Below are 24,186 nucleotides of genomic sequence, written 5' to 3'. Positions count from 1 at the left end.
GAAATTCTACATGGGTGTCAAATGAAAGAGGTGTGACCGACTCCTGCTGCCCTCATTGCCTGCCTGGTTACACAAGCCCCACTCTATTCTTACCTGCCAGCCCAGCTGCTTTGTTTGACGGATCGCTAGGTTCCTTTTGTGCTGCTTGTCCAAGTATGAAGCAGTCATTGTTTCTGGTGGATTAAAAGAGTTCTTAAAACCGTGCACCGTGAGGCAAAGGGATTATGGCTTGCGGCTTGCTGGAGGCGCTCTCTGAGCAATGCTTTCAGAAGGTTTAATAATTGCTTTGATGTTAGATGTTGATGTTAATACAGTTTACTGGTATGACTGGATTACTTGTAAAACATGCTATTGATCGGACACCAGTCAGCGCTGCGTCATGTATTTGTACATAAGTGAGATCCATCTGCTCACTCATACATGTGATGTTTTATTAACAATCATTTTTCACATTTGTTTGATTATTTACCACATAATGGTTTGAAGATAAAGAGATAGAGAAACACATAAAACATATGTCCATAAAAGAGATACATACTGCAGCAGCAGGATACAGAGTTGTACACTAGAGGCAAGAGCCAAACCACCTATTGCTCTCCACTAATCCATCTGTCAGTCCGTATTTACTCAGATACTCTGCTGATATGCATGACAAAGCTTCTATAGAAGTATGTGTAACAGAAGCTGAATATGGAAGCGGAGATCACACCTAAATCCTAGGGACATCTAGTTTTCAGTTTTATTGCAATGACTTATTCTGATGTAACAAACATCACGAGAATCAGAATCATTTGCAAACTTGGACTTCACAGCAGCTGGAAATTCTAAGCACTCAGCAAAGACCTTTTACTGCTCAGATGTTCTCATAGCTCCAGAGATAAAGGAATAAATAAATATACAGTTTTACAATAAAGTTGAGAAGAACAGAATAGACGAGAGGTGGGCAGCACAAAGGCCACTTCAAGTACAGTTACTCAGGGAGAGATGTACAGTACTAAGCCTTGGAGAATGACAAAATGGAGAGAGATAAAGTACCAGCCAATCAGCTCCTAACTGCCATGTTACAGGCTGTGTTTGAAAAATGATAGGAGCTGATTGGTTGGTACTTTGTCTCTCTCCACTTTATCACTCTCCAAGGTTTAGTACATCTGCCCCTAAATCCTTTATATGTAACCCAGCAAACTTGAACAAGATTCTTCTTTAGGCTGTAGGACTCATTCCTCGTGGCTCTTCATAGTTCTGATGTCAAGCTGAGAAACCGTGAACTCACATGGCCTGTGAAAGTACTGTAGGTAACACTTAAATGTCTGGTTGTGTAATCTTTGTTGATGGCCAGGATGTAACGGGTGTATGTTCTCAGAGACGTGGGCAGACTATACAGACGGACTATATTGTCAATTGCTACCTCAGAAATGGTTGCCATAGGCAACTTCTCCACTGACTCATTTCTCCAATCTTACCACTGCTTAGTACATATCACCCAAAATCACAAAATGACAAGAGATAGTCTTAGACAAAAAAAACTAAAATGTCTCTTTTTACGAGTTACACCCTCATTTTATTAATTGAAATATTCTGATTAGACAAATTGTGCCCCTCTAGACCTCTCTAACGAGGACTGGGTTTTTGGGTGGCGCGTTGCGGCTGTTTTTTGGGCGTTCCTCAGCCTGCGCCTGCGATCCTATGCTCAGTAACAGTGACTCGGTGTCTCACTTCCTGCAGCCATGCTGCATGACCTTAGGGCTACTTGGAAGTTTAAATTGACTGATATGCAAGCGTTACTGAGTATTTGTGGGGGGTAGAGCCGTTGGGCAATCCCCCCCCCCCCCCCCGCCCCCTCCATCACTTGCAGCTCTGAGCAGAGCAGCAGTGAATAGATGTCTATCCCCAGCAGAGAGGGACAGGGGGCATGGCCAGCAGCTCACTTAGCGCTGTTCATGCCCCCATAGTGCCTAAAATGGGGGCATAGCTTGCAATCACAACACTTGTCATGAGGCCACATCTCCTAGCCATGAGGCCACCCTCCTAATTGTAAGGGTACCCCCCAAATGTGTACATGGCTGCTGCCTTGCCGCAACAGCATGCATGAGTACGGTTTTCTACTTCACCACCCTCCCTGGCTGTGTGCATGGCTGGTCTCCCCCAACTACGTGCATGGCTGCCGCTCTGCCCCCTGACTGTGTGCATAGCTGCTGCTGCTGCTACCCCCTCAAGCACCCCACACCAGTGAAGTGCGGTGGGGTGAGGCAGAGCCTTTCCTGTTATACTAACTCACCAAGTTTCCAGGAGTTTATACCTCTGCACCTGTGTATAATGCCCACATGTACCCTTTGGCTTATACATTACATGTAAATCTAGCTCTGGTGCTACCCAGTGCCTCCTAAACCATTTAGCTCATTGCACGCCTCAGCCCCACACCCCCACCTCCACTCGCTTAAGAGTTCTATTTATCGTTAAATGAGAATGCAGGACAGGCAGGCACTGACTTACCATCAGCTATTGGGACAGAGGAGAGACTTCGTCACCTGGTCAGCCAGCTCACAAAGCCGCCTGGGAGAATCTGCGTGCTACCCCTAGGTTCAGCCAGAGCTGTCTCTCTGGAAATGAGAGCCAGCAACTATGGGGGAGGTTCCAGGGCAGCCATCAGGGGTAGACTGTGGAGACTGGGGTCCCAGGCTCTTATAGAGAGGGGGGCCCACCCCTGGCTCCTACCGTCAATACCTGGAGAGCTGCATGGGCTGCAACAACAGCAGGCTGAGGCGCAGGGATGACTTACCACAAGCATTCCCAGCGCATCAGCTCTCTGTGAAGTGTTCCTGCAGGTCCGCAATGCTCCACCCATATGTATCATCATGATATGTGACATCACATAGGGGTGGAGCAGAATCTTTTTTTTGGTGGGGGGTCCCTGTCTATTTTGTCAGTCCCAGGCCCCACAATTTCTAATGGCAGACTTGGGGAGGGCTACCATCTGATGGCCCGGGTTACTAGAATCGAGGCCCTCTAAGCCCATACGTAAAGGCGACCCTGTGATTCCTATTTTTCTCTTCTGCAATACTTTTTTGTTTGCCATAATAATATAAATGTCAATAAATTTTTAGAAAACAAAACACCATAAAAACAAAATTGAATATGGACAATTAGATAAGAGATTTAGGTTTCTGTGGTGGTTATGTTTCTTGTAGGTTTCTCCCCCATTTCCTAGTGGAGATATCAGGAATCAGATCTAACAGCATTCCACTAGTGTACACATGTTCTTTGCAAGGCACTGTAGGAAGTAAAACTAATTAAAGATATATTTTTTGTTTTTAACAGAGAACCAGTAAAATTGTTATTTGATGTTTTGAAATGAATCTGTCACTACCTGGCTAACCTGCCATGAATATAATGTACATTCTTCTGTTCCCTTAGGTAATGTTGTGACACAGCCTGTTCACACTGTCATATTTCTTTTCTCCAGACTGCCTAATAGCTGCTGAGAGCGGTGTCATCCCTGAGTATACAGCACACTCATACATTTCTCCTGTGTCAGTACAAGTAGACTGGGTTGGGTAGTTTAGTAGTTATACAGTATGCACACACAGGTAAACCTGAAATGATGCTAAAAGAGGTATTAATTAAGGATAACCATACACACTCTAGCATTGAACAAACAATGGAAGATAATAAAAACATGTAATTTAGACAAAATATCAAACGTCATCATTTTGACAGTTATGATGATGGTAAGGCTGACTGCCTAGTGCAGAGTGGGGTGCGCTAAGCACATGTAAACGTACATGTGAAGATGTATGTAATATATGTGCTGGCAGTGTATCTGTATTGGCAGAGACAACATGCTTATATGTGCTTAGCGCCCCACCTTCCTGCACTAAGTAGTCAGCGCTGCAGCCCCGGGACTTCAGTCGCCGCTGGTCTATGGTCTATATCCCCTTCAGTCAATGTACTCAGATGTGATGTCGAGTGAGGGTGGAAGTGTGGTTCCATGCACTTAGAGTGCAACTATTTTATCCCATATCTATGATTTTTCCTATTTGGCAACCATCTCTACAAACGTGTACCCTTGAAGGCTCGCTTTGCTTGCCATGCTTCAGGCATGGCGGCTCGCTCCCCTCCACTTCACTTGCCATGGGTTACTAGTCCCAATAGATGATGACTTCAGCGGGTACATTAATGGAAGGGGATCTTGCCACTACTGTTAGGGTTAGGCTGCGTGGGGAGGTTTATGTGTAGGGTTAGGCGTTAGAGGAAGAGTTACTTGCTAGAAGCTTACTCCTTCCCAAATTCAATCATTGCATTAATGTACTCATGTTTACAGCAGGGATTAGTCTCCTGTCCTGAGTGGCTCAACAGGCCTCCCAACTGTCACAAATAATTGGCACTCTGTGTTCCAATTATTTGGCACATTATTTAGGGGGAGTGACAAGGACAATACAGAGATTTCCTGGCCTCTTAATTGGATCTGCAGCGGCCCAGCTTCTGCGAACCCCATCAGATGTAGCATGGATCACTAATGCAAATGGGATACTTGTATCAGATGCCAGATGCCTCCTGCTCCATTGACATATAAGTGAGCAGCCGCAATAGCACCTCCAACCACATCAGGCCCACTGTTACTATGTATATTTCCTTGTATAGCGCTGAGGGACCTTTGCATAATAATGTCCAAGCCTTAGACCATGTCAAACTAAAATGCAAAATGCAACTTAAAATATAGGCCCTCATTCCGAGTTGTTCGCTCGCAAGCTGCTTTTAGCAGCATTGCACACGCTAAGCCGCCGCCTACTGGGAGTGAATCTTAGCTTAGCAAAATTGCGAACGAAAGGTTCTCAAAATTGCGAATAGAAATTTATTTGCAGTTTCTGAGTAGCTCGGGACTTACTCTGCCACTGCGATCAGTTCAGTCAGTTTCGTTCCTGGTTTGACGTCACAACACACCCAGCGTTCGCCCAGACACTCCTCCATTTCTCCAGCCATTTCCGCGTTTTTCCCAGAAACGGTAGCGTTTTTTCACACACTCCCATAAAACGCCCAGTTTCCGCCCAGAAACACCCACTTCCTGTCAATCACATTACGATCACCAGAACGAAGAAAAAACCTCGTAATGCCGTGAGTAAAATACCAAACTTCTTAGCAAATTTACTTGGCGCAGTCGCAGTGCGAACATTGCGCATGCGCAATTAGCGGAAAATCGTTGCGATGCGAAGAAAATTACCGAGCGAACAACTCGGAATGACCACCATAATTCTGTCCACATAGAATGACCAGTTATATTCACATAGATGTGAAGTTGGACATTTTTTAAATGAATTTGTGATCACAGAACAACACTTTTACTGCCTTTATAATGGAAATATTTGACATATTTAAATAAGATTGTTGACCATTATTTCCATACAATATTATTTGCTACAACTCCATGGTATGTGTTAAGCACAAATCATGTTTAGACACATATAATAACATTCCCTTATCTCTCAGCTCATAGAGCCAAAGTTCTTCTGCTTTAGTCATTGCGCTTTGAAGTCCCCAGCACAGGCTTTTGGAGGAATTTGTGGAATTTGGATATCTGTTATACTAGTCTTCTGACCACCTTTTGTCTTGCTATTTCTATTTCAGAGTGTCATCTAATTGTCCAGAACTATTTAACATTACTAGTAATTATGTAATCTACATCTCGATATGCAAAACAAGGATCCATTTAGTTATTTATGTTTCATTTGTCATACAGCAGTTTCATATTGTCTCTCTATTTTCTAGAAATTATTCAGAAAAAACTTTCACTCAAATTTATTATTTCTGATATAATTAATAATTAAAACCATTCCATATAAATGTGTATATATACATTAATCAAAATGCCCTTATCTTGCACTGTTCGGAGATTGCAGCTGCACCTCTTAAAGGACCCTCTGATAGTTTGAGTCCAAAACACATAACACTACAAACATAGAATTGGAGGGCCCTAGCTTTAAAGTGATATTTGTGAAACTCTATCAAAGTAGTGGTAACCATATAGAAAGGTCTATAAGGTCATCCATTATATCCTTAATATATCAGAGCATCCAATAAAATTCCCTTAAAAGCTTGGATTTATTTTTCATAAAATAAAGAACATCTTAAAAGAGGTACAACATTTGTACAGATTCAGTATACATGTCCACAATAAGCGCTGGAGTAAAAGTTATTGCTCAGATCAATCTTTTGGAGACAGATTTTGTGGCTGATCAATAAATCCAGCTGAATGAGCGAACAATGTAATTTTTATCCTAAGCGTTTCATCCTACAGACTTCATCAGGGGTATATCAATAAACATTTAAGAGATTTTTCATACATCAATCTGCATATCGGATGACTATAATCAATTTGTGAGAATACATTTCCAATTCAATGGTGGACAAATTAATAGTACCTCAGATAAAAGCGAACACAATAATATATGAATAGAGCCTGCATCTACCAGTAATTTCTCCAATGCAGCATGCTAATACAGGTTGAGTATCCCTTATCCAAAATGCTTGGGACCAGAGGTATTTTGGATATCGGATTTTTCCGTATTTTGGAATAATTGCATACCATAATGAGATATCATGGTGATGGGACCTAAGTCTAAGCACAGAATGTATTTATGTTACATATACACCTTGTACACACAGCCTGAAAGTAATTTTAGCCAATATTTTTTATAACTTTGTGCATTAAACAAAGTGTGTGTACATTCACACAATTCATTTATGTTTCATATACACCTTATACACACAGCCTGAAGGTAATTTAATACAATATTTTTAATAACTTTGAGTATTAAACAAAGTTTGTGTACACTGAGCCATCAAAAAACAAAGGTTTCACTATCTCACTCTCACTCAAAAAAGTCCGTATTTCGGAATATTCCGTATTTCGGAATATTTGGATATGGGATACTCAACCTGTATATATATTAGCATGTTGTAGTACAATCATCAGAATTGTTTATTAGTAAGGTATCAAAAACTTTGCAGTGCTGGACAGTCAGATGAGCAAAACATACAAATACCAATCACACATAAAAACAGAACAAGTATATACAAAGCTGATGACAAATGTCCAGACATAAAACAGAGGTAGGGAGGGCCCTGCTTGTTAGAGCTTACAGCCTATAGCAGTGCTACTCACAAATAATCTTACAAGAACCACTAATAATACAGTAGGCCCTAATGGATCCAGGTGGACCCTCAACAGTATTGAAGTGCACCACATGCCATTTACATGGCCCGCAGAACATCCAACGTTTCCTTAAGACCAGATGAGAAAGAGCCTTTATGATTCCATAAATGACAAAAGTGCTTACTTGCTATCATTAGGTTCAGTTATCTGGAGATGAACACGATTGTCCCAGTGTACAACTTTCCACTTCTGATTATAGTCATCTTTTGGATATCATTGTTGATACTTCTCCCTATCACATAGAAAACAGGAGGATATAAAGATGTGAAGTGGGTGAAGGTGTGGTGCAAGAAGAACGTGGGTAGTAGGAGCAGATGGGAGGGGAATAGATGTGACGGGCAGACTGGTTGGCTAATGGAACAAGGGAAGACATACATTCCAAGGAGGCGAAAGAAAGGTGCATGTGCCAATAATGTTAGAGACAGGTGCACACAAAGAAGGGAAGGGAAGGGGTGGTGGGGGGAGACAAAAATAGCAATACGGAATCTAGATAGACACAAAACGCACCTCCAGTGATGCTGGGCTGCCCCCGCAGACTAGTGCCTGTACTGTCAGCTACTCCTCTGTGCCAGGAGCCGAGTGCTGCAGAAGAATGCCACACTGTGTCACTCGGCTCTTGTCACTGTGGAGGGGTCGGCATTTTGGTGTCACCCTCCCCGAGAATGACACCTGGGAGCGACCTGCATCCACATAGTGACGCCACTGCTGGGATGGCCTGCAGCAGCTTCACTTCTAGCTGCTTGATAGGCTTCAAAACTCAAACTTTTCTTAAAGGGGCAATCATATACAAGGCATGGTTTATTCTTGTACGATTGCCCCTTTAAAAAAAACATCAGCGTTCGGCCAGCATCCTGCACGACCGCTGAACTCAATCTTTATTTTATCCCGCCCACTATTGTTTAAATGGATTCATAGCGCTATTTATTAATCAGTCTTTGTTTTCATTTTCTAATCTGTTCTAGAAAAATGTCAGAAATAGATTGGATGCTATGGTTTACAGCACACTGCGTATTAAAAAATAAACCTTATTGTATATTGGCCCTCATTCCGAATTGTTCGCTCGCTAGCTGCTTTTAGCAGCATTGCACACGCTAAACCGCCGCCCTCTGGGAGTGTATCTTAGCATAGCAGAATTGCAAACGAAAGATTAGCAGAATTGCGAATAGAAATTTCTTAGCAGTTTCTGAGTAGCTCGAGACTTACTCCTACACTGCGATCAGTTCAGTCAGTTTCGTTTCTGGTTTGACGTCACAAACACACCCAGTGTTCGCCCAGACACTCCCCCGTTTCTCCAGCCACTCCTGTGTTTTTCCGCACACTCCCATAAAATGGCCAGTTTCCGCCCAGAAATCGCTCCGTTGCGAAAAAAACTAAGGAGCGAACAACTCGGAATGACCCCCATGCTGTAGAATTTTCCTAATTTTTCTTCCTTTTTTCATAGGCAAAGACCTCACTACATTTTGCATCAGTCTGCATTTGTGCTTGATTAGAACTTGTTGTGTTAGGGTGTTTCAAACAAATAAGACATTTAAATTCAAAATAAAAACTCATTTACTTGTAGTTTAGAAATTTACATTAACAAAGAAACAGAGAATTTGGCTGCAGATAAGAACCAATTGGCTCATCTAGTCTGCCCCTCTTTACCTTTTGGTAACTCAACCCTATTTGGTCTTTAGTTCTTTGTAAGGATATCCTTATGTCTATCCCAGGTGTGTTTAACCACTTGCCAGGCATGGTCACATCAGATGCAACCACACCAGGCTTGTCTTTCCCTGACATGGCCGTATCTGACCAGTCAGAAATGGCCACTGTGCGTAATCTTCCGGCAGCTGCTAATCTCAGACGGACCTCCCGGACCCCCTGCACCTGCGGCTTCCTCCTCACATTGTCCTGATCCCTGTGGTTATAAGTGATCGCGTACCCGCGGCCCCCTCCCCCCCCCCCCCTCCGGCAACTGCAGAGAATAGCAGTCCTTGGGGAAATCTAATAAAATGAGTCTCTGTGTGCCTGGCGCCTGCTTCTGTCTGTAGGTGCTGGGAAAAGTTTGCAGCAGCCCCCTGTGTGCACGGCACCTGCCCCTCTCTGCAGCTTCCTGGGATTTCTGTAATAAATCATCAAAAAAATTGTACAAAAAAAAAATATTTTTTAATAAAAACATATTGGATATGTTTAACCCCTTGCTTCGCATGGTTGCATGTGATGTGACCAAAGCCAAGAGTCAGTTACCTGACTTTGTCACACGACTCGATAGCCCCCGCCATCTGCCACTCCCTGGTGTCCGCTGTCTCCTCCATGTTACCAGACCCCCCAGAATCGCACCCCAGAATGCCATGGGGCTGGCATTCCGAAGTGCATGACCCGCAAGTCACAGTGCAGGGAGGGGAACTTTGTTCCTCTCCCTGAACAATTTAGCTGATGCAGAGATCAGCTGCAGCAGAGGGGAAAGATCATCAGTCCCCCCTGAAACATGCTCCGATGCACTCTGCATGGGATGGGGGAGTATATGTGCATGGGGGGGGGAGTAACCCTCAGAGGGGGTTGGGGAGGGGGGAAGTAAAGTTAAATATTTAAATTATGCCAGGGGAGGGGGAGGGTTAATATAATGTAAATGAAAAAATACCCTGGTCAAAGGGTATTAAAAAAAGAGGGGAGAGCATAAAACATGGGTTCTTTTTACTTCTAGGAGGGTGTAGGGGTTGCTATTATCAAAATTTAAGACCACTAGGGGTCTGTTGCCAATGGGTTGGGTGGGAAGTTATTTTATAATTGGGGCCTATGGACACGTTGGGGATGGGGGAAACTAGACACCCCCAAAATATTTATATTTTTTAAATCAATTTTTTAAAATATTTGACTAAAAACTGTTTTTAAACTTTTTTAAGTATTAAATAAAAAGGATAATTTCTGAGTGGTTTTGTGGGGGAAAAATAATGGCCCTCATTCCGAGTTGTTCGCTCGCAAGCTGCTTTTAGCAGCTTTACACACGCTAAGCCGCCGCCTACTGGGAGTGAATCTTAGCTTCTTAAAATTGCGAACGAAAGATTCTCAAAATTGCGACCACACACCTCTTAGCAGTTTCTGAGTAGCTCCAGACTTACTCGGCATCTGCGATCAGTTCAGTGCTTGTCGTTCCTGGTTTGACATCACAAACACACCCAGCGTTCTCCCAGACACTCCTCCGTTTCTCCAGCCACTCCCGCGTTTTTCCCAGAAACGGTAGCGTTTTTTCACACACACCCATAAAACGGCCAGTTTCCGCCCAGAAACACCCACTTCCTGTCAATCACATTACGATCACCAGAACGAAGAAAAAACCGTGAGTAAAATACCTAACTGCATAGCAAATTTACTTGGCGCAGTCGCAGTGCGGTCATTGCGCATGCGCACTAAGCGGAAAATCGCTGCGATGCGAAAAAAATTACCGAGCGAACAACTCGGAATGACCCCCAATGAGTTAAGTGGTTAAGTTGCTCTACTGTCCTAGGGTGTTATTCAATTGGGGCCGTTTATTTGCCTAGGTGAAAAAACTGCACTTTTACCTATTTTTTTAGGGTGAATGGGGATTCGCCTTATTCAATAGCAGGGACGTTTTTTCGCCTAGGGCAATGGTTCCCAAACTGTTTGAGTCATGGTGCCCTAGAGTATCAGAATTTTTTTTCACGGCACCCCTAGACCTAAAGTTTCTTATTGAGAAATTCAAATAAAAATATGAAATTAAGTAAATTGTGTTTATGGGTCATCCTTAGGGCTGTAACACACACTCCGGTTTTTCCCGGATGGCAAAAAGCCGGACAAACTTTGTCCGGCTTTTTGCCATCCGGGAGAAACCGGCAGTGTCTGTCACACAGGACGGCTTTGAGCCGTGTGTGATGCTATGCGCATGCGCAGCATCAGACACGGCTTGGAAAAAACCCGTTGTGTGTGAAAGCTCCCCTTCACACACACGGTTCACTGGCTGCAAAGACGGCCCGGCGGCCGCCCGGCCGCCGGACCTTCCAGTGGTGAGACCCGGCTGCAACCCGGCAGCCGGGCCGGGGGCCGTGCAGTGTGAAGGGACCCTAGCCCTCACTCTGTTAACTACAATGCCGGCACGGGAAAAAGCCGTCCGGCTTTTTCCCGGCCGGCAAAAGCCGGGTAGTGTGTTTCAGCTCTTAGGCTCAGTTATGTTATGTTGTGTCTGTTTGTCCACATAAATTTGAGTGGAAGCCACAAGCACTGTTTTTTGTCTATTACATTGCCTGTAAATAGTGTGACTTGGTCCTGGACCACCAACCGAGGTTACCCCTGCAAGTGTCCTGAGGCACCCCAAGGTGCCACGGCACACATTTTGAGAACCACTGGGCTAGGAGGAAAATTTCACGTGTTTTCACACCTGCGCTGACGAAAACGTGGGTGCCATTGTCAACGATTTTGAGTGATTTTTCACCAACGCCCTTTCAACAACAAAAAAGGTGAAAAGGCATTGGCAAAAATGCCTTGAAAATGGGCGAAGATGGCCTGTAATTGATTATGCAGTGGGGTAAATTTGATAGCTCCCAATTTGATTGACAGGCAGAGGCATTAGCGGGGTGGGAGGTGGCATCACTGCAGCGTTTAAGGGGTGTCGCGGTGGCATTGTGGGGGCACAGTACGGACAACGCAGGCACGGTCTGGACCGTTTGCGTGGGTGGCTGTGTGACATCACACGCAGCAGTTGCAACCCATTCTATGATCCATGTTGAATTAGGCCCTAATTCATTTGAAGAACTTCTCCCTCCTGTACCTTGTTAAAACCCTTGATCTTTATATCATGTTCCCCCTTTCTCTTCTCTGCTCCAAACTATACATATTAAGATCTTTTAGTCTCTCCGGGTGAGTTTTATGCTGTAGGCCATGCACGGTTTTAGTTGCCCTTCTTTGTACAGTCTAATGTTTTTATACCCTTCTGAAGATATGGCATCCAGAACTGAACACAATATTCTAGATGAGGGCGTACCAGTGCTAATTTTGTCGACGAACATTTTGACTAAAAAGTATTCGTCATCTACAGTTTATTTTAGGACTAAAAATAGCTTAACATTAGACTAAAATGAAAACTGAGATTCACTGAGTAAATCTAACTAAAGCGAAGCAGTGTTCATTTTGACAAAGATTTTTAATTTAGTTTTAGTCTTAGTCGCTTATTTCAAACTGTAGTTGGATTGTAGTCCCATTTTAGTCTTTTTTGTTGTTGGTGTTTTGCTTCGTTTTAGTCAAGATTTAGTCATTGGATCTTAGTTTTCATTTTACTCTAATTTTAGTCAATGTTTTAGTCATAACTTTTGCAGTTTAATGATACTGTAATGGATTTTCTCATTGCTTTGTTACATTGCTTGTCTGCCTTTAAGTCATCTGAAATAGGGACACCTAGATCCCTTTCCTCCTCAGTAGTTTCCATTATAGTGCCACTAATACTATATTTAGCCTTTAGGTTTTTGAGACTCAAGTGCATGAATTTTTAATTTTTTTGTGGCATTAAATTGTAGCTGCCACTTTCTTAACCATGACTCTAGTCTACTCAGATCCTCAATCATTTGTGTCACCCCTCCTGGTGTGTCTACCATATTGCATAATTTTGTGTCATCTGCAAAAAGGTATACTTTCCCTTTGAATGTCCCTAACAAAGATATTAAAAAGCACTGGTCCAAGTACAGATCCCAGGGGTACACCACTTGGAACCGTTCCCTCCTGAGACTGCACTCCATTTACTGCAACACTCTATGGGGTACATTTACTAAGCAGTGATAAGAGCGGAGAAGTGAGCCTGTGGAGAAGTTGCCCATGGCAACCAATCAGCACTGAAGTAACATCTATAATTTGCATACTATAAAAGGATACAGTGCTGCTGATTGGTTGATGGGGAAATTTCTCCACTGGCTCACTTCTCCGTTCTTATCACTGCTTAGTAAATGTACCCCTATTTCTTATCCTGCAACCAAGTTCTTATCCATTCAACCATTTTAGAATCCAAGCCCACGCTTTTGAGTTTATTTAGCAGTCTGAGATGTGGGACTGTGTAAAAAGCCTAACTAAAGTCTAGATATGGTTCTCTGACAGACCCCCCTTCATCTATTAGTTTAGTCACGCAGTCAAAAAAGTTACATAGATGGTGAGGTTGAAAATAGACCAGTAGTCCAACGAGTTCAACCTGAATTATATTATATTCCCTATTCTAATCTGGTTAAAGGCTATATCCTTGTATATCTTTTTCCGTTAGAAATTTATCTAACCCATTTTTAAACGCATTGACTGAGTCCGCCATTACAACCTCCTCTGGCAGTGAATTCCATATTCGTATTGTCCTTACAGTAAAGAATCCCTTCCTGCGCTGAGTATGAAATTTCCTCTCCTCAAGCTTTAGCTGCTGTCCGTGCGTTTTTGTGTAGAGGTCTCTTAATAAACAAATCACCTGATAGCTCCGCATAATGCCTCTTTATATATTTGTAAATATTAATCATATCTCCTCTTAGTCATCTCATTTCTAGTGTAAACATATCTAGCCTAGAAAGCCTCTACTCATAGTCCAGTGTCTCCAACCCCTCAATCAATTTGGCTGCTCGCCTCTGAACCTTTTCGCTAGCCTCTGTAAGTCAGTAAGATTTCTTTGCAACTACCGGTTTTTGGTTGCTTTCCTCTTCCTTGCTTACACTTTTGTGCAGTGTGGGACTGCTTGTGCTATTTTTAGTTCTTTGGAATTTCTCCTGTAGTTAATAACTGGTTAAATAAATCTGCCAATTGTGTTACCAGCACCCCTTTAAGGACTTTTAGTACCCTTGGATGGATCCCATCTAGCCCCACTGACTCATCCACTTTCAATTCTCTTAGGACTTTCTCCTCTGTAAATGTACTTGTATCTAACTCATTTTTATGAATGTTCGTAGAACTTAACAGTGACCCCTTCCCCTCTCTTCCTGTAGTGAATACTGAGCAAAAATAATAATTTCTCTCACTCTTTGTTTTGTCTTATTATTCCTATGTCTGCTTTTATCCTTTCACTTATATACCTAAAAGTTTTGCCCCCCTTTGCCTACTGACTGTTTGGTTGAATGTTTTCCTTATGTTTTCATACTGTTTAGGTCCTGAATTAGACATCAATTTTCTTAATTTTTTTTTACAACCCTTAAAAAAAAACCCTTCTAATGAAAAAACATAATTTAATGTGTATTATCAAATATATATTTTCAACAATATCCATATATGCTATACAGTAGTTTGTGCAATATTAACTATATAACTTAAAAATAATTTAGCATTAAGAACAACACTGGAATAAACAACTGTTTAGCCGGCAAATGTTCTGCATGTGGTCTCCAGTTATTCTCCAGTTATACAAATGTGCTAGTTTGATATGACAACCCGGAGGTCGGAATGCCGACAGCCACATGGTAAGTATCTTTACCCTCCTTACTCTGACCCTATCCCTCCGGGGGTGGGGACTAGGGTTAGCCCTCCGGGGTGGCAGCTTTCCCCTCTAGTGCCTAACTCTAACCCCGCCACGGACACTAACCCTAAGCTGAATCCCAATAATAACTTCGGAATGTCAGCTGTCGTGTTCTGGCACCGGTCTCCTGAGTGGTGTTGGGATTCCGGCATCAGTCACATGACTGCTGTCATCCCGACCGCCCGGATACTGAACGCATCCCAAATATGCTATTTATCATTCATAAACTGATTTGCACAGAGGATGCTTGCTTACTGGGGCAGAGGATGCTTGCTGATTTCTTAACACAGGCACATCCAAGGTCGGACTGGCCCACAGGGGTACCAGGGAAACCACCGGTAGGCCCCACTGCTTCCTCTAGGTATCAGGTTCCAGACTATGCACTTGTATTATACATGGTAGATACTGTATGTTGCATTACACTGCACTAAACTATTGTGTATTTCAAGCCTCTGTGGAGGCTGACCACACCCCCTTTCTAGGCTGGCAACACCCTTAAGTATGGGCCCCTATAACTGCATTCCCCCGGTGGGCCCTTCATGTCCCAGTCCGACACTGGGCACATCTCCTACAGGCTATCAACTTTGTAAATGAAATATAAAAGCACTGTCAGTTAATTGATCATTTATTAATAATGCTCAATTGTCCATCAATTTTAAATATATCTAATATATAAAAATGAAAATGTGTCCTTCTGTCATCCTATACAAATCCACAGTTTACAAGCGAAGATCGTTAAATTTACATACAAGCGTATTAAAACTAGTGATGTGCACCGAAAATTTTTCGGGTTTTGTGTTTTGGTTTTGGATTCGGTTCCGAGGCCGTGTTTTGGATTCGGACGCGTTTTGGCAAAACCTCCCTGAAAATTTTTTGTCGGATTCGGGTGTTTTTTTTTACAAAAAACCCTCAAAAACAGCTTAAATCATAGAATTTGGGAGTCATTTTGATCCCATAGTATTATTAACCTCAATAACCATAATTTCCACTCATTTCCAGTCTATTCTGAACACCTCACAATATTATGTTTAGTCCTAAAATTTGCACCGAGGTCGCTGGGTGACTAAGTTAAGCGACCCAAGTGGGCGGCACAAACACCTGGCCCATCTAGGAGTGGCACTACAGTGTCAGACAGGATGGCACTTCAAAAAAATAGTCCCCAAACAGCACATGATGCAAAGAAAAAAAGAGGCACAATGAGGTAGCTGTGTGACTAAGCTAAGCGACCCAAGTGGCCGACACAAACACATGGCCCATCTAGAAGTGGCACTGTAGTGTCAGACAGGATGGCAGATTTAAAAAATAGTCCCCAAACAGCACATGATGCAAAGAAAAAAAGAGGCGCAATGAGGTAGCTGTGTGACTAAGCTAAGCGACCCAAGTGGCCGACACAAACACCTGGCCCATCTAGGAGTGGCACTGCAGTGTCAGACAGGATGGCAGATTTAAAAAATAGTCCCCAAACAGCACATGATGCAAAGAAAAAAAGAGGTGCACCAAGGTCGCTGGATGGCTAAGCTAAGCGACACAAGTGGCCAACACAAACACCTGGCCCATCTAGGAATGGCACTGCAGTGTCAGGCAGGATGGCACTTCAAAAAAATAGTCCCCAAACAGCACATGATGCAAAGAAAAATGAAAGAAAAAAGAGGTGCAAGATGGAATTGTCCTTGGGCCCTCCCACCCACCCTTATGTTATATAAACAGGACATGCACACTTTAACAAACCCATCATTTCAGCGACAGGGTCTGCCACACGACTGTGACTGAAATGACTGGTTGGTTTGGGCCCCCACCAAAAAAGAAGCAATCAATCTCTCCTTGCACAAACTGGCTCTACAGAGGCAAGATGTCCACCTCCTCCTCATCGTCCGATTCCTCACCCCTTTCACTGTGTACATCCCCCTCCTCACAGATTATTAATTCGTCCCCACTGGAATCCACCATCTCAGGTCCCTGTGCACTTTCTGGAGGCAATTGCTGGTGAATGTCTCCACAGAGGAATTGATTATAATTCATTTTGATGAACATCATCTTCTCCACATTTTCTGGAAGTAACCTCGTACGCCGATTGCTGACAAGGTGAGCGGCTGCACTAAACACTCTTTCGGAGTACACACTGGAGGGGGGGGCAACTTAGGTAAAATAAAGCCAGTTTGTGCATGGGCCTTCAAATTGCCTCTTTTTCCTGCCAGTATACGTACAGACTGTCTGACGTGCCTACTTGGATGCGGTCACTCATACAATCCTCCACCATTCTTTCAATGGTGACAGAATCATATGCAGTGACAGTAGACGACATGTCAGTAATCGTTGGCAGGTCCTTCAGTCCGTACCAGATGTCAGCACTCGCTCCAGACTGCCCTGCATCACCGCCAGCGGGTGGGCTCGGAATTCTTAGCCTTTTCCTCACAGCCCCAGTTGCGGAGAATGTGAAGGAGGAGCTGTTGACGGGTCACGTTCCGCTTGACTTGACAATTTTGTCACCAGCAGGTCTTTGAACCTCTGCAGACTTGTGTCTGTCGGAAAGAGAGATACAACGTAGGTTTTAAATCTAGGATCGAGCACGGTGGCCAAAATGTAGTGCTCTGATTTCAACAGATTGACCACCCGTGAATCCTGGTTAAGCGAATTAAGGGCTCCATCCACAAGTCCCACTGTTAGGTTCCTGGTGCTCAGAACAAGGGAGATGTTGCGTAGTGAGTCCAGAGCACCAGAACGTGATGCTGAAATAAGGTGTGGTGTGGAAATAGCCCCTAGCACCCTACCTCCATTGTTTCACCTGTGTGGTCAGTTCACGCCTGAATGACTATGGTTTCTTGGGCCCACGGCAGCCGCGTTTGAAGGGCGGATTAGGTCTGCCCAACTCCGATGCCCCCAGGTCTTAGAGTGAGACAAGGCGTGAACCGAGACAGGATAATAACAAGGGGACCTCTAACTAAAGCAAACAGAAGACTAGGGGCTACTAACAACCCTAAAACTAAATATATGTGCGGCACGCCGCCAAAGGAAAAGAACAACAAAGGAAATGCTGTCCACTCGCCGACACAATACTGTTGTGTACCAGCGGTGACAGCATAAGCAGAACCCTCTGCAAAACACCAGTAACAAAATATAACCAAAGAATACTGCGGCCTAGGTCGACGGACGCGGCAAAGCCGCTACTCACGGAACCAGTACCAATACTGGCAAACGGACAGGAACCCCCAATGTAGCCGACACAGACTCTCAGAACCGGAGGACAGGCAGAATCTCAAACGACAGACCGGTGGACACCAAGAAGCCAGATACTCGACCAGGCACAGACAAAGCCACAGGACTTCTGGACAGGAACGCTTCACGGCAGGACACGGGATCAGACACTGGAACCGACACTGGAACCGACACTGGAAGCAACTAGACAGACACTGCTAGACAGGAGCTCAGGAACTGGCAGGGACTAGCTCAGAACTCAAGAACTCTGGAACTCTGGAAATAATCACCAGCGTCTGTGAATTGCACTGAGCCAGAATATAACAAAGAGTCTTAATTAATTATGTCGTGCAGCTGCCCTGCTGCACAACTGAGAGGTGCAATCAACAGACAGGTGAGGCTGAACACATGGGAACAAGCTGCAATCACACAGACTCACCACCGGCAGCAAACAAGAGTCTTCTCAAACCAGAGCAACGGGAAATCCTGGCCTGCAAGACAACTATAAACATAGAATAGGAATGAACCACTACCTGTGGTTCATAATCGTACCCTCTCCTTAAGGGTGAGCTCCGAACAGCCCATGACACCCACGGGGAACATAAACAGAAGTATAACATAAAATACATAACCAAAATGCAAAACAGGAATGAGCCACAGCCGTGGCTCATAACAGTACCCCCCCCCCCCCCCTTGAGGAGGGGTCAAAGGACCCCAATATTCAGGTTTTCCAAAACAAGGTATACATTAATAAACCTGACACTGGAACAAACAGACAAAGACAAGAAACAGAAACAAGCTGTGGCAACAGCTTGTAACAGTGCCCCCCCTTGACGGTGGCCACTGGACACAAGACAAGGGGAAAAAAATCTTCTTTTTTTTTAATATACACCACAAGGCAAGAGTCAGCAATATTTCTTTTTCTTCTTTTTACAATGTGCTTGCTTGGTGACACCAGGAAAGGAAGAAACCTCTGGCTCAAAAAATTCTTCAAAACATATAGGTCGAGCAATCAGATGCTTCTTCCGTCTCCTACCAGAGTGCCCCGGCATATAAGAAACCTCATCATTTTCGGAATCTGAGAACAGACCATAGATTGGTTCCATTCCCCTAGGTACTGAAACTTTAGAAGATTTCCTGTAGGGAGAAGACAGGAAAGCACATCCAGTAGCAACGGCAATAGGCTGTGATCTTTGTGCCGAGTTTACAGTATACGGTGGACTCTCAGCATATAAGACGGGTGACCTAGAGGAACCTGAACCAATTTCTTTAGAACCATATCTTTTAATAACTGCATCACTGAATGCTGGGGGATCCTGAAGAATGGGATCTTCAGCTTTCATTAGGCTGGTCGCCCACTCAAAAGGCTCTCCTCTAAAGGAATATATCAGATAGAGCACAAGGTTCTCTGAAGTGATGCCCAGAAATGGTCTAGACAACAAAATGGTGTAATAGTGTTTGTAAAGCGCCAGAAATTGGACTAAGTCCCCATCAAAGATTATAGATGTTGAGATATCAACAGAGTCAGGATCTGCTTCCTTCCCATCTGACTGACTAGAGTGCCTTGCTAGGACCTGGTCACTATTGACCTTACTCGAGGCTGAGACTTTCTGAACCCCACCTGGGGCAGTGACTTTCTGAACCCAACCTGGGGCAGTGGCCCTCGGAACCCCACCCGGGGCAGTGACTTTCTGAACCCCACCCGGGGCAGTGACTTTCTGAACCCCACCCGGGGCAGTGACTTTCTGAACCCCACCCGGGGCAGTGGCCTTCGGGAACCCCGCTGGGGCAGTGGCCTTCGGGAACCCCGCTGGGGAAATGGCCTTCGGGAACCCCGCTGGGGCAGTGGCCTTCGGGAACCCCGCTGGGGTCAGCACCTCGGATTCTTTTACTGGGACTGGGCCGTCGGCCTCCCTTTCTGGGGCCGGGCCGTCGGCCTCCCTCTCTGAGTCGATAATTATCGAAACTTCTCCCGGGACTATGACTTCCGGGACTTTTGCTGAAGCTTTAACCTTCAGAACCTCCACTAACGCTATGCCTCTTAAGTTCTTTCCTGAGGAAGCGACCTCTAGACCCTTCTTTGGGGCTGCATCTCTCGAGACCCCACTTGGGGATATTACTTCAAAGATCCCTTCTGGGGTTGCGCTTTTCAAGTCCCTACCTGGGGTAACAGCTTCTGAGACCCCTTCTGGTATTGACACCTGAGCTATAATATTCGATGTCCCTCTATAACCTTGGGCATCGGGTACCGCTCCAGGACTCTGGGCATCGGGTACCGCTCCAGGACTCTGGGCATCGGGTACCGCTCCAGGACTCTGGGCATCGAGTACCGCTCCAGGACTCTGGGCATCGGGTACCGCTCCAGGACTCTGGGCATCGGGTACCGCTCCAGGACCTTGGGCATCGGACACCATTCCAGGACCCCGGGCATCGGGCACTGCTCCAGGGGTTTGCAACTCTGCTTCAACAGGAAAATCAAGAGAGGAGAGAAACATTCTCCTTTGGTTCCTGAATCTATAATGGGGCTCCCTAGCCCAAGGACCCCAATTATAGGACAGAGTGCTTTTTAGTGTGGGTTGTGTGACAAGTACCTCTGCCACAGTAGAGACAGGAGTAAGTCTTGTATCCTGACTAAACTTGGCCAGAGGGCAGGACTTGTCACCACACTTTGGCTTGCGCAACTCACAGGTCTGCAGATAGTGGCCTAAACCCCCACAATATAGGCATAAATCTAAGTTTCTGCGACGCAGACGCTCCTCTTCTGAGAGCCTGGGCCGCAGAAAACTTTCAAACTTTTTCTCTCTAATTAAACCTGAGGATTCACTTGTCACCATACTGTGAACAAGAGTCTCTTTAGAGAATGAACTCTCAACTACTTCTGGCAAAATAAGCAAAATTTTGGTCAGAAGGTTTTGCAGTTGCTTTAAGGATTGCTGCAAAACTTCCAGCCGCTCAGGTTTCAAAGCACTGAAAACAGAGTTCAGGGCAGAGAGAGATGCTTGCAGGGCTTGCATAGTAGGCATAGGAGGATTTCAAACTAGACAAGACTAGACACGATTCTAGACACGATTCTAAGACAAGATTCTAGACAAGATTCTTAGACAAGATTCTAGACACAATTCTAAGACAAGATTCTAGACAAGATTCTTAGACAAGATTCTAGACAAGACAAGACTGGACTGGATTTTTAAACTAGACAAGACAAGACTGGAGTGGATTTTTAAACACCGGACTGGATTCTGCACACTGAATTCTAGACAGGACTGGATTCTAAACACCGGACTGGATTCTGCACACTGAGTTCTAGACAGGACTGGATTCTTGACAGGACTGGATTCTGCACACTGAATTCTAGACAGGACTGGATTCTAAACACCGTACTGGATTCTGCACACTGAGTTCTAGACAGGACTGGATTCTTGACAGGACTCTGGACTGGGCCAAAAAAGAAAAAGCTTTATTTCTTTTTTGTTGTAGGGCTGGTGATAATGTTAGGTTCCTGGTGCTCAGAACAAGGGAGATGTTGCGTAGTGAGTCCAGAGCACCAGAACGTGATGCTGAAATAAGGTGTGGTGTGGAAATAGCCCCTAGCACCCTACCTCCATTGTTTCACCCGTGTGGTCAGTTCACGCCTGAATGACTATGGTTTCTTGGGCCCACGGCAGCCGCGTTTGAAAGGCGGATTAGGTCTGCCCAACTCCGATGCCCCCAGGTCTTAGAGTGAGACAAGGCGTGAACCGAGACAGGATAATAACAAGGGGACCTCTAACTAAAGCAAACAGAAGGCTAGGGGATACTAACAACCCTAAAACTAAATATATGTGCGGCACGCCGCCAAAGGAAAAGAACAACAAAGGAAATGCTGTCCACTCGCCGACACAATACTGTTGTGTACCGGCGGTGACAGCATAAGCAGAACCCTCTGCAAAACACCAGTAACAAAATACAACCAAAGAATACTGCGGCCTAGGTCGACGGACGCGGCAAAGCCGCTACTCACGGAACCGGTACCAATACTGTCAAACGGACAGGAACCCCCAATGTAGCCGACACAGACTCTCAGAACCGGAGGACAGGCAGAATCTCAAACGACAGACCGGTGGACACCAAGAAGCCAGATACTCGACCAGGCACAGACAAAGCCACAGGACTTCTGGACAGGAACGCTTCACGGCAGGACACGGGATCAGACACTGGAACCGACACTGGAAGCAGCTAGACAGACACTGCTAGACAGGAGCTCAGGAACTGGCAGGGACTAGCTCAGAACTCAAGAACTCTGGAACTCTGGAAATAATCACCAGCGTCTGTGAATTGCACTGAGCCAGAATATAACAAAGAGTCTTAATTAATTATGTCGTGCAGCTGCCCTGCTGCACAACTGAGAGGTGCAATCAACAGACAGGTGAGGCTGAACACATAGGAACAAGCTGCAATCACACAGACTCACCACCGGCAGCAAACAAGAGTCTTCTCAAACCAGAGCAACGGGAAATCCTGGCCTGCAAGACAACTATAAACATAGATTAGGAGTGAACCACTACCTGTGGTTCATAACAGTACCCTCTCCTTAAGGGTGAGCTCCGAACACCCCATGACACCCACGGGGAACATAAACAGAAGTATAAAATAAAATACATAACCAAAATGCAAAACAGGAATGAGCCACAGCCGTGGCTCATAACACCCACATGCCTAGCGGAATCGCTCTGTTTTAGCTCCTCCTTCAATCTCTCCAGCTTCTTCTGCAAAAGCCTGATGAGGGGAATGACTTGACTCAGGCTGGCAGTGTCTGAACTGACTTCACGTGTGGCAAGTTCAAAGGGTTGCAGAACCTTGCACAACGTTGAAATCATTCTCCACTGCGCTTGAGTCAGGTGCATTCCCCCTCCTTTGCCTATATCGTAGGCAGATGTATAAGCTTGAATGGCCTTTTGCTGCTCCTCCATCCTCTGAAGCATATAGAGGGTTGAATTCCATCTCGTTACCACCTCTTGCTTCAGATGATGGCAGGGCAGGTTCAGGACTGTTTGCTGGTGCTCCAGTCTTCGGCACGCAGTGGCAGAATGCCAAAAGTAGCCCCCAATTCTTCGGGCCACAGACAGCATCTCTTGCACGCCCCTGTCGTTTTTTAAATAATTCTGCACCACCAAATTCAATGTATGTGCAAAACATGGGACGTGCTGGAATTTGCCCAGATGTAATGCACGCACAATATTGGTGGCGTTGTCCGATGTCACAAATCCCCAGGAGAGTCCAATTGGGGTAAGCCATTCTGCGATGATGTTCCTCAGTTTCCGTAAGAGGTTATCAGCTGTGTGCCTCTTTTGGAAAGCGGTGATACAAAGTGTAGCCTGCCTAGGAACGAATTGGCGTTTGTGAGATGCTGCTACTGGTGCCGCCGCTGCTGTTCTTGCTGCGGGAGGCAATACATCTACCCAGTGGGCTGTCACAGTCATATAGTCCTTAGTCTGCCCTACTCCACTTGTCCACATGTCCGTGGTTAAGTGGACATTTGGTACAACTGCATTTTTAAGGACACTGGTGACTCTTTTTCTGACGTCTGTGTACATTTTCGGTATCGCCTGCCTAGAGAAATGGAACCTAGATGGTATTTGGTACTGGGGACACAGTACCTCAATCAAGTCTCTAGTTCCCTGTGAATTAATGGTGGATACCGGAAACACGTTTCTCACCACCCAGGCTGCCAAGGCCTGAGTTATCCGCTTTGCAGCAGGATGACTGCTGTGATATTTCATCTTCCTCGCAAAGGACTGTTGGACAGTCAATTGCTTACTGGAAGTAGTACAAGTGGTCTTCCGACTTCCCCTCTGGGATGACGATCGACTCCCAGCAGCAACAACAGCAGCGCCAGCAGCAGTAGGCGTTACACTCAAGGATGCATCGGAGGAATCCCAGGCAGGAGAGGACTCGTCAGACTTGACAGTGACATGGCCTGCAGGACTATTGGCTTTCCAGTGTAAGGAGGAAATTGACACTGAGGGAGTTGGTAGTGTGGTTTGCAGGAGCTTGGTTACAAGAGGAAGGGATTTAGTGGTCAGTGGACTGCTTCCGCTGTCATCCAAAGTTTTTGAACTTGTCACTGACTTCTGATGAATGCGGTCCAGGTGACGTATAAGGGAGGATGTTCCTAGGTGTTTAACGTCCTTACCCCTACTTATTACAGCTTGACAAAGGCAACACACGGCTTGACACCAGTTGTCCGCATTTCTGTTGAAATAATTCCACACTGAAGAGGTGATTTTTTTTTGTTTCTTGACCAGGCATGTCAATGGCCATATTCGTCCCACTGACAACAGGTGTCTCC

The sequence above is a fragment of the Pseudophryne corroboree genome, chromosome 2 (genome assembly GCF_028390025.1).
Source record: "Pseudophryne corroboree isolate aPseCor3 chromosome 2, aPseCor3.hap2, whole genome shotgun sequence".
In the NCBI taxonomy this organism is placed as follows: Eukaryota; Metazoa; Chordata; class Amphibia; order Anura; family Myobatrachidae; genus Pseudophryne; species Pseudophryne corroboree.
The sequence above is the reverse complement of the archived record's forward strand: the minus strand, read 5'-3'. Positions refer to the sequence as shown.